We start from the raw sequence: 12428 nt of genomic DNA on the forward strand, positions 1-12428 counted from the left end.
GTACACACACACACACACACACACACCATGAGAAGATTACATGAAGATGGAACATAGAGAGATTTGAAGATGCTGGTCTTGATGATTGGATTGATGTGGCCAAAAACTAATCAATGCAAACAGCCACCAGAAGCTGGATGGATAAGGCAAAAGATGGATTCTCTGTTAGACCCTCCAGAGGAAGCCTGGCCCTGCTGATACCCCTTGATCTTAGCTTAGGGATACTGAGTTTGGATTATCAGCCTTCAGGGCTGTGAGGGAATACAGTGCTGTTGTTTTAAGTCACCAAGTTACTGAATTTGGACTACCAGCCTCCAGGACTATGAGAAAATACAGTGCTGTTGTTTTAAGTGATAACTTTTTACAGCAGCCCTAGGGAGCTAATATAAATGCTAAGATACAGTTTCCTCCTGCTATTCTTTCCTTTCTTTCTTTTTTTTTTTGAGACAGAGTCTTTCTATGTCGCCCTCAGTGGCATCACAGCTCACAGCAACCTCAAACACTTGGGCTCAAGGGATTCTCTTGCCTCAGCCTCCTGAGTAACTTGGACTACAGGGGCCCACCACAACATCTGGCTATTTTTAGAGACGGCTGCTCTGCCTCGGCCTCCCAGAGTGCTAGGGTTACAGGTGTGAGCCACCACGCCCGGCTCCTCCTGCTGTTCTAACCAACTGACACAACCTACTTCTTCCACTGTATAGCAGTGTCACTTTGGGAGAGGTCAAGGTCAGGTGGCCAAATGTATGGATTTGTTTCTGGACTGTATTCTGTTGCATTGGTCCATTTGTCTATTCTGATACCACAGTGTCTAAACTATTATACTTTCCACAGTTCTTGATATCTGGTTCAGTAAGTTCTCTGGTTTTGTTCTTTGCCTTTGTACTTTATATAAATGGCTTTTTCTTTGCATTTCTGTGTAAGTTTTACAATCGGCTTATTAATTTCAGGGAAAAAAACTGCTAAGATTTTGAGTGGAATTGCACGGACTCTAATCGAGAAGAACTGATATAATATGTTTATAGTATTCAGGCTCCTAGTATTTTAATCAGGTTCATTTTTTCATTGTTGAGTTTTATGAGTTTCCTATATTTATTTATTTATTTTTGAGACAGAGTCTCAAGCTATCATCAAGCTGTCATCCTGGGTAGAGTGCCATGGCATTATAGCTCACAGTAACCTCCAATTCAGGCTCAAGCAATCCTCTTGCCTCAGTTTTTCTATTTTTATTATTATTATTATTTTTTTTATTGTTGGGGATTCATTGAGGGTGCAATAAGCCAGGTTACATTGATTGTAATTGTTAGGCAAAGTCCCTCTTGCAATCATGTCTTGCCCCCATAAAGTGTGACACACACCATAGCCCCATTCTATTATTATTATTATTATTATTATTTTTGAGACAGAGTCTCACTATATTGCCCTGGGTAGAGTGCCATGGCATCACAGCTCACAGCAACCTCACGATCTTGGGCTTAAGCAATTCTCTTGTCTCAGCCTCCCAAGTAGCTGGGACTACAGGTGCCTGCCTCAACGTTCATCTATTTATTTGTTGTAGTTGTCATTGCTGTTTAGCAGGCCCAGTCGAGTTTGAACTGGCCAGCCCCAGTGCATGTGGCTGGCGCCCTAACCCCTGAGCTATGGGTGCTGAGCCCCTATTTAATTTTTTTTTTTTTTTTTGTAGAGACAGAGTCTCACTTTATGGCCCTCGGTAGAGTGCCATGGCGTCACACAGCTCACAGCAACCTCCAACTCCTGGGCTTAAGCGATTCTCTTGCCTCAGCCTCCTGAGTAGCTGGGACTACAGGCACCCGCCACAACGCCCGGCTATTTTTTGGTTGCAGTTTGGCTGGGGCCGGGTTTGAACCCGCCACCCTCGGTATATGGGGCTGGCGCCTTACCGACTGAGCCACAGGCGCCACCCCTATTTAATTTTTTTTTGCAGTTTTTGTCTGGGGCTGGGTTTGAACCCGCCACGTCTGGTATATGGGGCCAGCACCCTACTCCTTTGAGCCACAGGCGCCACCCCCTATTTAATTTTTTTAAGTCTTTTTTTGTTTGTTTTCTGGCCGGGGCCAGGTTTGAACCCGCCACCTCTGGTATATGGGGCTGGCGCCCTACTCCTTTGAGCCACAGGCGCCACCTCCTATTTAATTTTTTTAAAGTTTATTTTTTATTTTAGGGTATTACAGGGGTATACACATTTTTGTTACATAATTTGCATTTGTACATTTTAAGTTGATGTTATAAGTGTGCCCTTCACCCAGAATGTGTGCAATGTACCTGTTAAGTATGAGTTTATTCTACCCTCCCCTAGGTTTCCCTTGAATTTTACTTCCATATGTGCTTGGTAAGTGTTAATCGACTAGCTCTAATTTAGTATTGAGTACATGTAATGCTTGTTTTTCCATTCTTGTGATACTTCACTTATATTGAAGTATTACAAGAATGGAAACCTCCAGTTCCATCCAGGTTATTACAAGACACACCAGGTACTATATACATATATATATATATATATATACCCACACATATATACACATTTTTTTTTTTTTTGAGGCAGAGTCTCACTCTCTTGCCTTGGGTAGAGTGCTGTGGGGTCATAGTTCACAGTAACCTCAAGTTCTTGGGCTCAAGAGATCCCCTTGCCTCAGCCTCCCAAGTAGCTGGGACTATAGGTGTTCACCTTGAAGCCCAACTAGTCTAGTTTTTTCTATTTTTAGTACAGATGGGGTCTCACTCTTGCTCAGGATGGTCTCAAATTCCTGGGCTCAAATAATCCACCCACCTCGGCCTTCCAGAGTGCTATGATTATAGGCATGAGCCATCAAGCCAGGCTGATACCATTTTTTATGGCTGAGTAGTACTCCATGGTATACATATACCATATTTTGAGTTTCCTATATTTTGGATAATAGTCCTTTAGCAGATGGCTTTTGTGACTTGTCTTTTCATCATCTTGTGTTTTTCTCAGAATACAAATTTTTAATTTTAATCAAGTCCAGCTCATCAGTTATTTCCTTTATGGATTGTGGCTTTGATAATAAAAAGTCATCACCAGCTGGGCTCCTTGATCTTGGACTTCCAAGCCTCCAAAACTATCTATCACACTGTATAGAACAGTCTATACCCAATTCTCCACCCTCCCCTGAACCTAGGCAGGCTTGTGACTATTTTGACCAATAACCAATATAAAATAACAGAAGTGACACTGGCTGATTTCCAAGGCCAGATCATAAAAGGCAATGGCTTTCTTTTTTTTTTTGGTAGAGACAGAGTCTCACTTTATGGCCCTCGGTAGAGTGCCGTGGCCTCACACAGCTCACAGCAACCTCCAACTCCTTGGCTTAAGCGATTCTCTTGCCTCAGCCTCCCGAGTAGCTGGGACTATAGGCGCCCGCCACAATGCCCGTCTATTTTTTGGTTGCAGTTTGGCCGGGGCCGGGTTTGAACCTGCCACTCTCGGTATATGGGGCCGGCGCCTTACCGACTGAGCCACAGGCGCCGCCCAGCAATGGCTTTCTTTGGCTCTCTTGACAGGCATCTTTGAAACCATCTTGCAGGAAGCTGGCTGCCCTGATGCTACCATACTGTAGACATTCAATAGTGAGACCACAGAGAAATTAAGAAAGGTGACAAAAGGCGGCGCCTGTGGCTCAAAGGAGTAGGGTGCCGGACCCATACATCAGAGGTGGCCGGGTCAAACCCGGCCCTGGCCAAAAACTGCAAAAAAAAAAAAAAAGTGACTAAAGCACCCCAGCTGTCCTGACTGATGCCATGTGAGCAGAGATGAGGTCTCACTGTTTAGTCCTACCAACTGTAGATTCCTGAGCTATTAAACAAATGGTTTGAGGTTGCTGTGAGCTATCACGCCATGACACTCTACTCAGTGTGACCAAGTAAGACTCTGTCTCCAAAAAAACCCCCAAATAGTTGTTGCTGTTTTATGCCACTGTTTTGGGAGTAGACTGATATGCAGTAATAGATAACCGAAACAACTGGCAACCTTATTTCTCAGTTCCCTCTCTACTCCACCCTTGCCAGCTGCACCTGGGTACACTTACTTCCTCATTGCAGGAATCGGCTGCATTCTTCCAGGCTCAGCTTCTGTCACACCTCCTCCAGGAAGCTTTCCTGATTTCAATATTAAACAATGTTGAAAAACAAGCTGACTCTGGAACTAGCCTGAGTCTAGGTTCCAGTCCCAGGTCACATACTTCCCAGGTGACACTGGCTGATTTTCAAGGCCAGATCATGAAAGGCGATAGCTTCCTTCTGGCTTTCTTGACATGCATCTTTGAAACCACCATGTAGGAAGCTGAGTGCCCTGATGGGCAAGTTACTTAACTCTTGGCCTCAGTTTCCTCATCCATAAAACCCAGGTAGTCACAGTGGCTGATCCCCAGGAGTATTGTGAGGACTAAAGGTGTTAATGTGGAAAGTGCTCAGAATTCTCCCTGGCACACAACAGATACTCTGTAATGTTGGCAATTATTTATTTTTATTTTTATTTTTTTTTTGAGACAGTCTCATTTTGTCGCCCTCGGTAGAGTGCTGTGGTGTCATAGATCACAGCAGCCTCAAACTCTTGGGCTCAAGTAATTCTCTTGCCTCAGCTTCCCAAGTAGCTGGGACTACAGGTGCCTGCCGCAACACCTGGCTATTTTTAGAGACGAGGTCTCACTCCGGCTCAGGGCTCAAGCAATCCACCCACCTCAGCCTCCCAGAGTGCTAGGATTACAGGCTTAAGCCACCGTGCCTGGCCTGTTGGCAATGATTATATTGCCCCGGGCCCTGGGTCTTATCTTCTGGGCTTTGGAAACCCATTCATTGGGGACTTAATTCATATCATTCATTCTTTCATTTGTAACATATCCCTTGAGTGTATCTGTGTGCCAGCCACTGATGAGCTAGACTCATTAGGAACTTGATACGTATGACTCATTCATTCACTGATTAGCTCATTGATTGTACCTACCTGTCTGGGATACCAGCTGTGTGTCTGGCACTGAGCTAAGCACTCAGGTGTAGCTATAAAGGAGGGAGCACCAGTTCTGGCTTTGGGGGCTTACAGGCTGTGGGAATGGACATGGACAGATACATAAAAGAATTGACAGATGTTGGCTCGGCGCCTGTGGCTCAAGCGGCTAAGGCGCCAGCCACAAACACCTGAGCTGGTGGGTTCGAATCCAGCCCAGGCCCGCTAAACAACGACAGCTGCAACCAAAAAATAGCCAGGTGTTTTGGCGGGCGCCTGTAGTCCCAGCCACTCGGGAGGCGGAGGCAGGAGAATTGCTTGAGCCCAGGAGTTTGAGGTTGCTGTGAGCTGTGATGCCATGGCATTCTACCCTGGGCGACAGCTTGAGGCTCTGTCTCAAAAAATAAAATAAAATAAAATAAAATAAAATAAAATAAAATAAAATAAAATAAAGAATTGACAGATGTTGAAGAGAGCACCAAAGGCAAAAATAGAAGGTGGAGACCAACAAATAATTGGAGGACCTTCTTTCTACTGGGTGGGCAGGGAACCAAGGAGTGTTGGCTTGGCACCCACAGCACATTGGTTACGGCGCTAGCTACATGCACCGAGGCTGGTGGGTTTGAACCCAGTCCAGGCCAGCTAAACAACAATGACAACTGCAACAAAAAAAATAGCTGGACATTGCGGCAGGTGCCTGTAGTCTCAGCTACATGGGAGGCTGAGGCAAGAGAATCGCTTAAGCCCAAGAGTTTGAGGTTGCTGTGAGCTGTCACGCCACAGCACTCTACCGAGGATGACTTAGTGAGACTCTACAAACAAACAAACCCCAAAGAATGTATAGGGGCCGTTGTGAGAAAAGCGGAGGAAAAAGCATTCCAGAGAGGAACTAGTCTGGAACTGGGAGGTGGAACTAGTCCAGAGGTTTCTGCAGGTCTGGGTGTGGCCAGACTTAGGTCAGGATAATCATGGATGTGGGAGGTGTGCAGGTGGACTCTGCTCTCACCCTGCTTTGTTAGAGTCTTGGGCTCTCTCTGCAGATAGAGTATTTGTGAATCACAATACCAACAACACTACACTGAACACCCACACTGTGCAGGGCAGTATGATAAGCTATTTATGTGTGTTAACTCATTTTGTCCTCAGAACCACCTTATCTGGTAGGTGCTGTTAAATTTATGAAGGCATTTATTTATTTTTGAGATGGTCTTGTTTTTTTGCCTAGGCTGGAGTGTCATGGTGTCAGCCTAGCTCACAGTAACCTACCCTGGGCGACAAAAAAAACTCCTGGGCTCAAGTGATCCTTCCACTTCATCCACGCCTGGCTAATTTTTCTGTATTTTTGTAGCAGTGGGGTCTTGCTATGTTGCTTAGACTGGCCTCAAACTCCTGGCCTCAAGTGATTCTCTCTCCTTAGCCTCACAAAGTGCTGGGATTATAGGCCTGAGCCACTGTGCCTGACTTCACACTGAACTTTGAACTGGGCCAGTTTTCCTGAGAATGATGAGATTCCGGTTAACCTAAGTTAGTGTGATAGGAAGTCCTTTGCTGTAACTTTTACAGAGAAAGTAACAAAAATGACTCATTTGCTTTTTTTATTTGAGACAGAGCCTCAAGCTGTTGCCCTGGGTAGAGCGCGTGGCATCACAGCTCACAGCAACCTCCAACTCCTGGGCTCAAGTGATTCTCCTGCCTCAGCCTCCCAAGTAGCTGGGACTACAGGCGCCTGCCAAAACACCCGGCTATTTTTTGATTGCAGCCGTCATTGTTGTTTGGTGGGCCCGGGCTGGATTAGAACCCGCCAGCTCAGGTGTATGTGGCTGGCGCCTTAGCTGCTTGAGCCACAGGCGCCGAGCCTCATTTGCTTTTTGTTCTCTGCTTTTGTTTTCTTCAGCCATCTCTGACTTTCAAGCCAAACTCATCTGCTCAGCTTGTAGGAACCCATGGCAAGGTGTTCCTTTTTTTTTTTGTAGAGACAGAGTCTCACCTTATCACCCTCGGTAGAGTGCTGTGGCGTCACACAGCTCACAGCAACCTCCAAATCCTTGGGCTTAGGCGATTCTCTTGACTCAGCCTCCCAAGTAGCTGGGACTACAGGCGCCTGCCACAACGCCCGGCTATTTTTTTGTTGCAGTTTGGCCGGGGGTGGGTTTGAACCCGCCACCCTCGGCATATGGGGCCGGCGCCCTACTCACTGAGCCACAGGCGCCGCTGGCAAGGTGTTCCTGATTCTAGAATTACAAATAAAAGTCTGTTAGGTTTTTATTTATTTATTTATTTATTTATTTTGGCTGGGGCTGGGTTTGAACCCACCACCTCCGGCATATGGGACCGGCGCCCTACTCCTTGAGCCACAGGCTCCGCCCAGCCTGTTAGGTTTTTAAACTAAATTTGTTGTCATTTTGTCCTTTAATGCTGCTATTATTCTCCCCATTTTGCAGATAAGGAGACTGAGGCCCAGAAAGAGGGACTAAATGCAGGCAGCCTGGCTCCAGAGCCTATGCTTTTGACCCCACATTGTACTGCAGTACTTTTCTTTTCTTTCTATTTTTTGAGACAGAGTCTCAGATTGCCATGATATTATAGCTCACAGCAACCTCCAACTCTCGGGCTCAAGTGACCCTCTTGCCTCAGCCTTCCAAGTAGCTGGGACTACAGGTGCCTACCACAATGCCCAGCTAGTTTTTCTACTTTTTAGTAGAGATGGGGATCTCACTCTTCTGAGGCTGGTTTCGAACTCCTGAGCTCAAGCAATCCTCCTGCCTCGGCCTCCTAGAGTTCTGAGATTACAGGAGTGAGCCACCCGCCCAGCCCGAAGATCTTTTCATTCAGGCCATTTCCACTGCTCAGGCAAGAAAAATGAGGCCAAGAAAGAAGGTGTCAGCTCCCCAAAGTTCAGTAGCAAATGAGGGGAAGAGTAGGAATTTTTTTTTTTTTCTAAGACAAAGTCTCACTCAGTCACCCTGGGTAGAGTGCTATGGTGTCATAGCTCACAGCAACCTCAAACTCTTAGGCTTGAGCAAGCCTCTTGCCTCAGTCTCCCAAGTAGCTGGTACTGCAGGCATGCGCCACTATGCCTGGCTAGTTTTTCTATTTTTATTCTTTCTTTCTTTCTGTCTATCTATCTATCTTTCTATTTTTTTGAGGCATAGTCTCATTTTGTTGCCCTTGGTAGAGTACCATAGCATCATAGCTCACAGCAACTTCAAACTCTTTTTTTTTTTTGTAGAGACAGAGTCTCACTTTATGGCCCTCAGTAGAGTGCCGTGGCCTCACACAGCTCACAGCAACCTCCAACTCCTGGGCTTAAGCGATTCTCTTGCCTCAGCCTCCCGAGTAGCTGGGACTACAGGCGCCCGCCACAACGCCCGGCTATTTTTTGGTTGCAGTTTGGCCGGGGCCGGGTTTCAACCCGCCACCCTCGGTATATGGGGCCGGCGCCTTAACGACTGAGCCACAGGCGCCGCCCAGCAACTTCAAACTCTTAAGCTTAATCCATTGTCTTGCCTCAGCCTCCAAAGTAGCTGGGACTATAGGTGCCTATCACAACACCCGGTTAGTTTTTCTACTTTCAGTAGAGATGGGGTCTTACTCTTGTTCAGACTGATCTCAAACTCCTGAGCTCAAGCAGTCCACCTGCCTCGGCCTTCCTGAGTGCTAGGATTACAGGCGTGAGCCACACTGGCTGGCCCAGAGTAGGAATTTGAAGCCAGGTTTTCTTGGGGACACTGAGGCTGCTCATTCTTCCCAGAGCATGTCAAAACTGACCTGGTTGGGACAGTGCAGCTCTACACCTGGCCTCACCTGAGCCTCAGTTTCCTCACCTGTACCTGGGGTACTGACAGGCTTTGCCCCTTGGGGTTGCATGAGGTGGAATTTCTGCACCTGCCACTGGTCAGGTGGTGGTGTGAACACTGGTGGGACAATTATTCACCAGCCTTCCAGGCAGGGCCCGCCCACTCACCTCAGCTCCTCCTCTGGGGGTGGGCGTCTGAGTCATGAGGACCAGGGCAAGCAGGACTGCTGGCTTGGAACTGTGCATGTTAAAGCAGGTGAGGAATGAAGATTCTTTGGGAACGTAACCTGGTATTTCTGGGCTCTGTGCCTTTCTGGGCTGTTCCTTCTGTTTGGACCATCTTTCCCTCTTTTGCCTCTTCTACTTTAATTTTGTTATTATTTGGTTTTTGGGAGACAGAATCTCGCTCCATCACCCTGGGTAGAGTGTGGTGGCGTCATCATAGCTCACAGCAACCTCAAACTCCTTAGCTCAAGCAATCCTCTTTTGCCTTGGCCTCCCACGTAGCTGGGACTACAGGATCCAGCCACCACGCCTGGCTAACTTTTCTATTTTTAGTAGAGACGGAGTCTTGCCCTTACTCAGGATGGCTTTGAACTCCTGAACTCAAATGATCCTCCCACCTTGGCCTCCCAGAGTGCTACGATTACAGGCTTGAGATACTGTGCCCAGCCCAAGTTTTTGATGCCCCTGGCCAGAGCTGAATTTCCTCCTCTGGTTGCTGCAAGTGACTTAACCTAAAGTGGTGGGTATTGGCCTGCTTGCTCAGGGCTGTGCTGGGGTTGATTCATTTGGGTCTCCAGGGCACCCAGCAGTGCTGGACATAAAGACTGGGCAGTTGGTGAGGGGCCAGGCAGGGCAGACCCTGCCCCATACATAACACCAACAGTAATGCCCATTTAGCTATGGAACCTTACCAAGCCTGTACTGTTGTCTGAAAAGTGGGGGTGATAGAAGGACTTACCTCATGGGTTTATTAAGAAGACTTAAGGGACCAGGTATGGTGGCTCATACCTGTAATCGCAGCACTCTGGGAAGCCGAGGCAGGAGGATCCCTGGAGCTCAGGAGATTGAGACTGGCCTGAGCAAAGTAAGCCCCCATCGCTACTAAAAATAGAAAAATTATGTGGGTGTTGTGGCGGGTGCCTGTAGTTCTAGTTCCTCTGGATGCTTAGGCAGGAGGATTGCTTGAACCCGGGAGTGTGAAGTTGCTGTGAGCTGGGTTGAGGCCATGGCACTCTAGCTGGGCAACAGAGTGAGACTCTGTCTCAAAAAACAGAAACAAGGCTTGGCGCCCATAGCTCAGTGGTTATGGCGCCAGTCACATACACCAAGGGTGGTGAGTTGGAACCTGGCCTTGGCCAGCTAAACAACTGCAACAGAGAAATAGCAGGGCATTGTTGGTGGGTGCCTGTAGTCCCAGCTACTTGGGAGGCTGAGGCAAGAGAATCGCTTAAACCCAAGAGTTTGAGGTTGCTGTGAGCTGTGACAACATGGCACTCTACCGAGGGCGACATAGTGAGACTCTGTCTCAAAAAAAGCAAAAAAACAAAAAACAAAACCCACCACCAACAGCAAAAAAAGAGATTTAAGGAGCCAACACTGGAAAATGTTTGTAGTAGTTTGTTTGGTACATAATAAGTGGATAAAACTGTTTGCTGTTGTATTAAACACCAACTTTGTGCTAAGCACTTTTACATAAAGTCATTAATTTAATCAGGTACACCATAATTGTCTCCACTTCAGTCCTGCCCAGGGTCATGACCTCTCCCTGAAGAGGCAGGACTGGGGTTTGAACCTAGGTGGGATGACTCTGTAGTTGGGTGGGAGGCAGAGGAAGGCATGCCAGCTCTCAGCGCTGTGCCAGTGACTCAGAGCCTGTCCTCTTGGCCCCCCTTTTCCTGCTGACTCAGCTGGGTGATTCTTGGGCCCTTTCTCTGGAATTCAGGGCCTCAGGCATTGATCTTGGACACCTTCCTTAGAGATGCCAGAGGGTAGCTTCAGTTCCCATGGTGGCCTTCCACTGTGTCCTGTGTCCCCCTTAGGAGCTTCTCTCAGGTGGAGGGGGCCTGTTGGATGGGCATTCCCCTCCAACCACCTTGTGGTGCAGAGGGGCAAACTGAGGCACAGAGGATCAGTGGCATGGCCAGGTGATGTAGCATCAGCGTCAATTTCCTATCTTCTCTCAGCCACCCAGCCCCCTCTCTCATCTCCTAGCTCAGCCCCATGTTGTAGGTGTCCTCCATAACACCTGGCTATTTATTTTTTTTTGAGACAGAGTCTCACTACGTCATCCTCAGTAGAGTGCTGTGGCATCACAGCTCACAGCAACTCAAATTCTTGGGTTTAGGCAACTCAAATTCTTGGGTTTAAGCGATTCTCTTGCCTCAGCCTCCCAAGTAGCTGGGACTACAGGCATCTGCCACAATGCCTGGCTATTTTGTTGTTGTTGTTTTTGCAGTTGTTATTGTTGTTTAGCAGGCCCAGGCTGGGCTCTAACCTGCCAGCCTTGGTGTATGTGGCTGGTGCCCCAACCACTGTGCTATGGGTACCGAGCCAGAGAAGGCTGTTCTTGAAGTTCTCTTATCCACTGGACTCTCAAAGAGGAACAGGATTGCCTTTGATCTCTTTTCGAAATTTCATTAACGAGAGAAGATTAAAATTCATATCACAGGTGGGGTGAGGTGGCTCACCCCTATAATCCTATCACTCTGGGAGGCTTAGGCAGTTGGATTGCTTGAGCTGAGGAGTTCAAGACCAGCTTGAGCTAGAGTGAGACCCTGTCTCTACTAAAAATAGAAAAACTAGCTAGTCATTGTGGTGGGTGCCTGTAGTCCCAGCTGCTTGGGAGGCTGAGGCAGGAGGATGGCTTGAGCCCAGGAGTTTGAGGTTGCTGTGAGCTATGATGCCATAGCACTCTACCCAGGGTGACAGAGTCAGACTCTTGTCTCAAACAGAACAAAACAAAACAACCCCCCCCCCAAACATACACACAAAAAACAATAAAACTCTGGTGGTGCCTGTGGCTCAAGGAGTAGGGCACTGGCCCCACATACTGGAGGTGGCAGATTCAAACCCAACCCCTGCCAAAAACTGCAAAAAAACAAAACAAATAAAACCCAATAAAACTCATAATACGGAGGAAGAGACTGAAACTTAAACACCACACCTAGCACTCAGACAAACTTTGTTTCAAATGAGTGTTTGCTCTCTGGTCCCATTCTGTTTCTGAAGAAAATCATGTCTGATTCGTGTCCATTCATCTCTCCTAGAAATCATTTATTGCCGTATTTCTACCCTCCCTTCCCGTGAGGAAGGGTAAGCATGTGGACCTTGCTGGGTTATTGGGTAAACATTCTCCCATGATGGCTCTGTGCTATGTGCATTAAATAGATTTTGTGTGCTTTTTTCCCTCCTATTAACCCACCTATTGTTACTGTATTTTTAGCAAACCTTTGAAGGATGAGGGGAAGTGTTCCTTTGGCTCCTGTGTAGCACAGAATGGCGTTGAGGGTGCCATGGAAATCACTATCTGGAGGCTCCTTTCCCAAGGGAGGTGACATTTGATCTGAGACCTGAATAGCTATGAGGACCCTCCATGCCAGGAGCTGAGGGACAAGCAGCCTAAGCACAGGGAACAGGCTGCACAAGGGCCCT

This window comes from Nycticebus coucang, chromosome 3 (assembly GCF_027406575.1).
Source record: "Nycticebus coucang isolate mNycCou1 chromosome 3, mNycCou1.pri, whole genome shotgun sequence".
NCBI classification, from domain to species: Eukaryota; Metazoa; Chordata; class Mammalia; order Primates; family Lorisidae; genus Nycticebus; species Nycticebus coucang.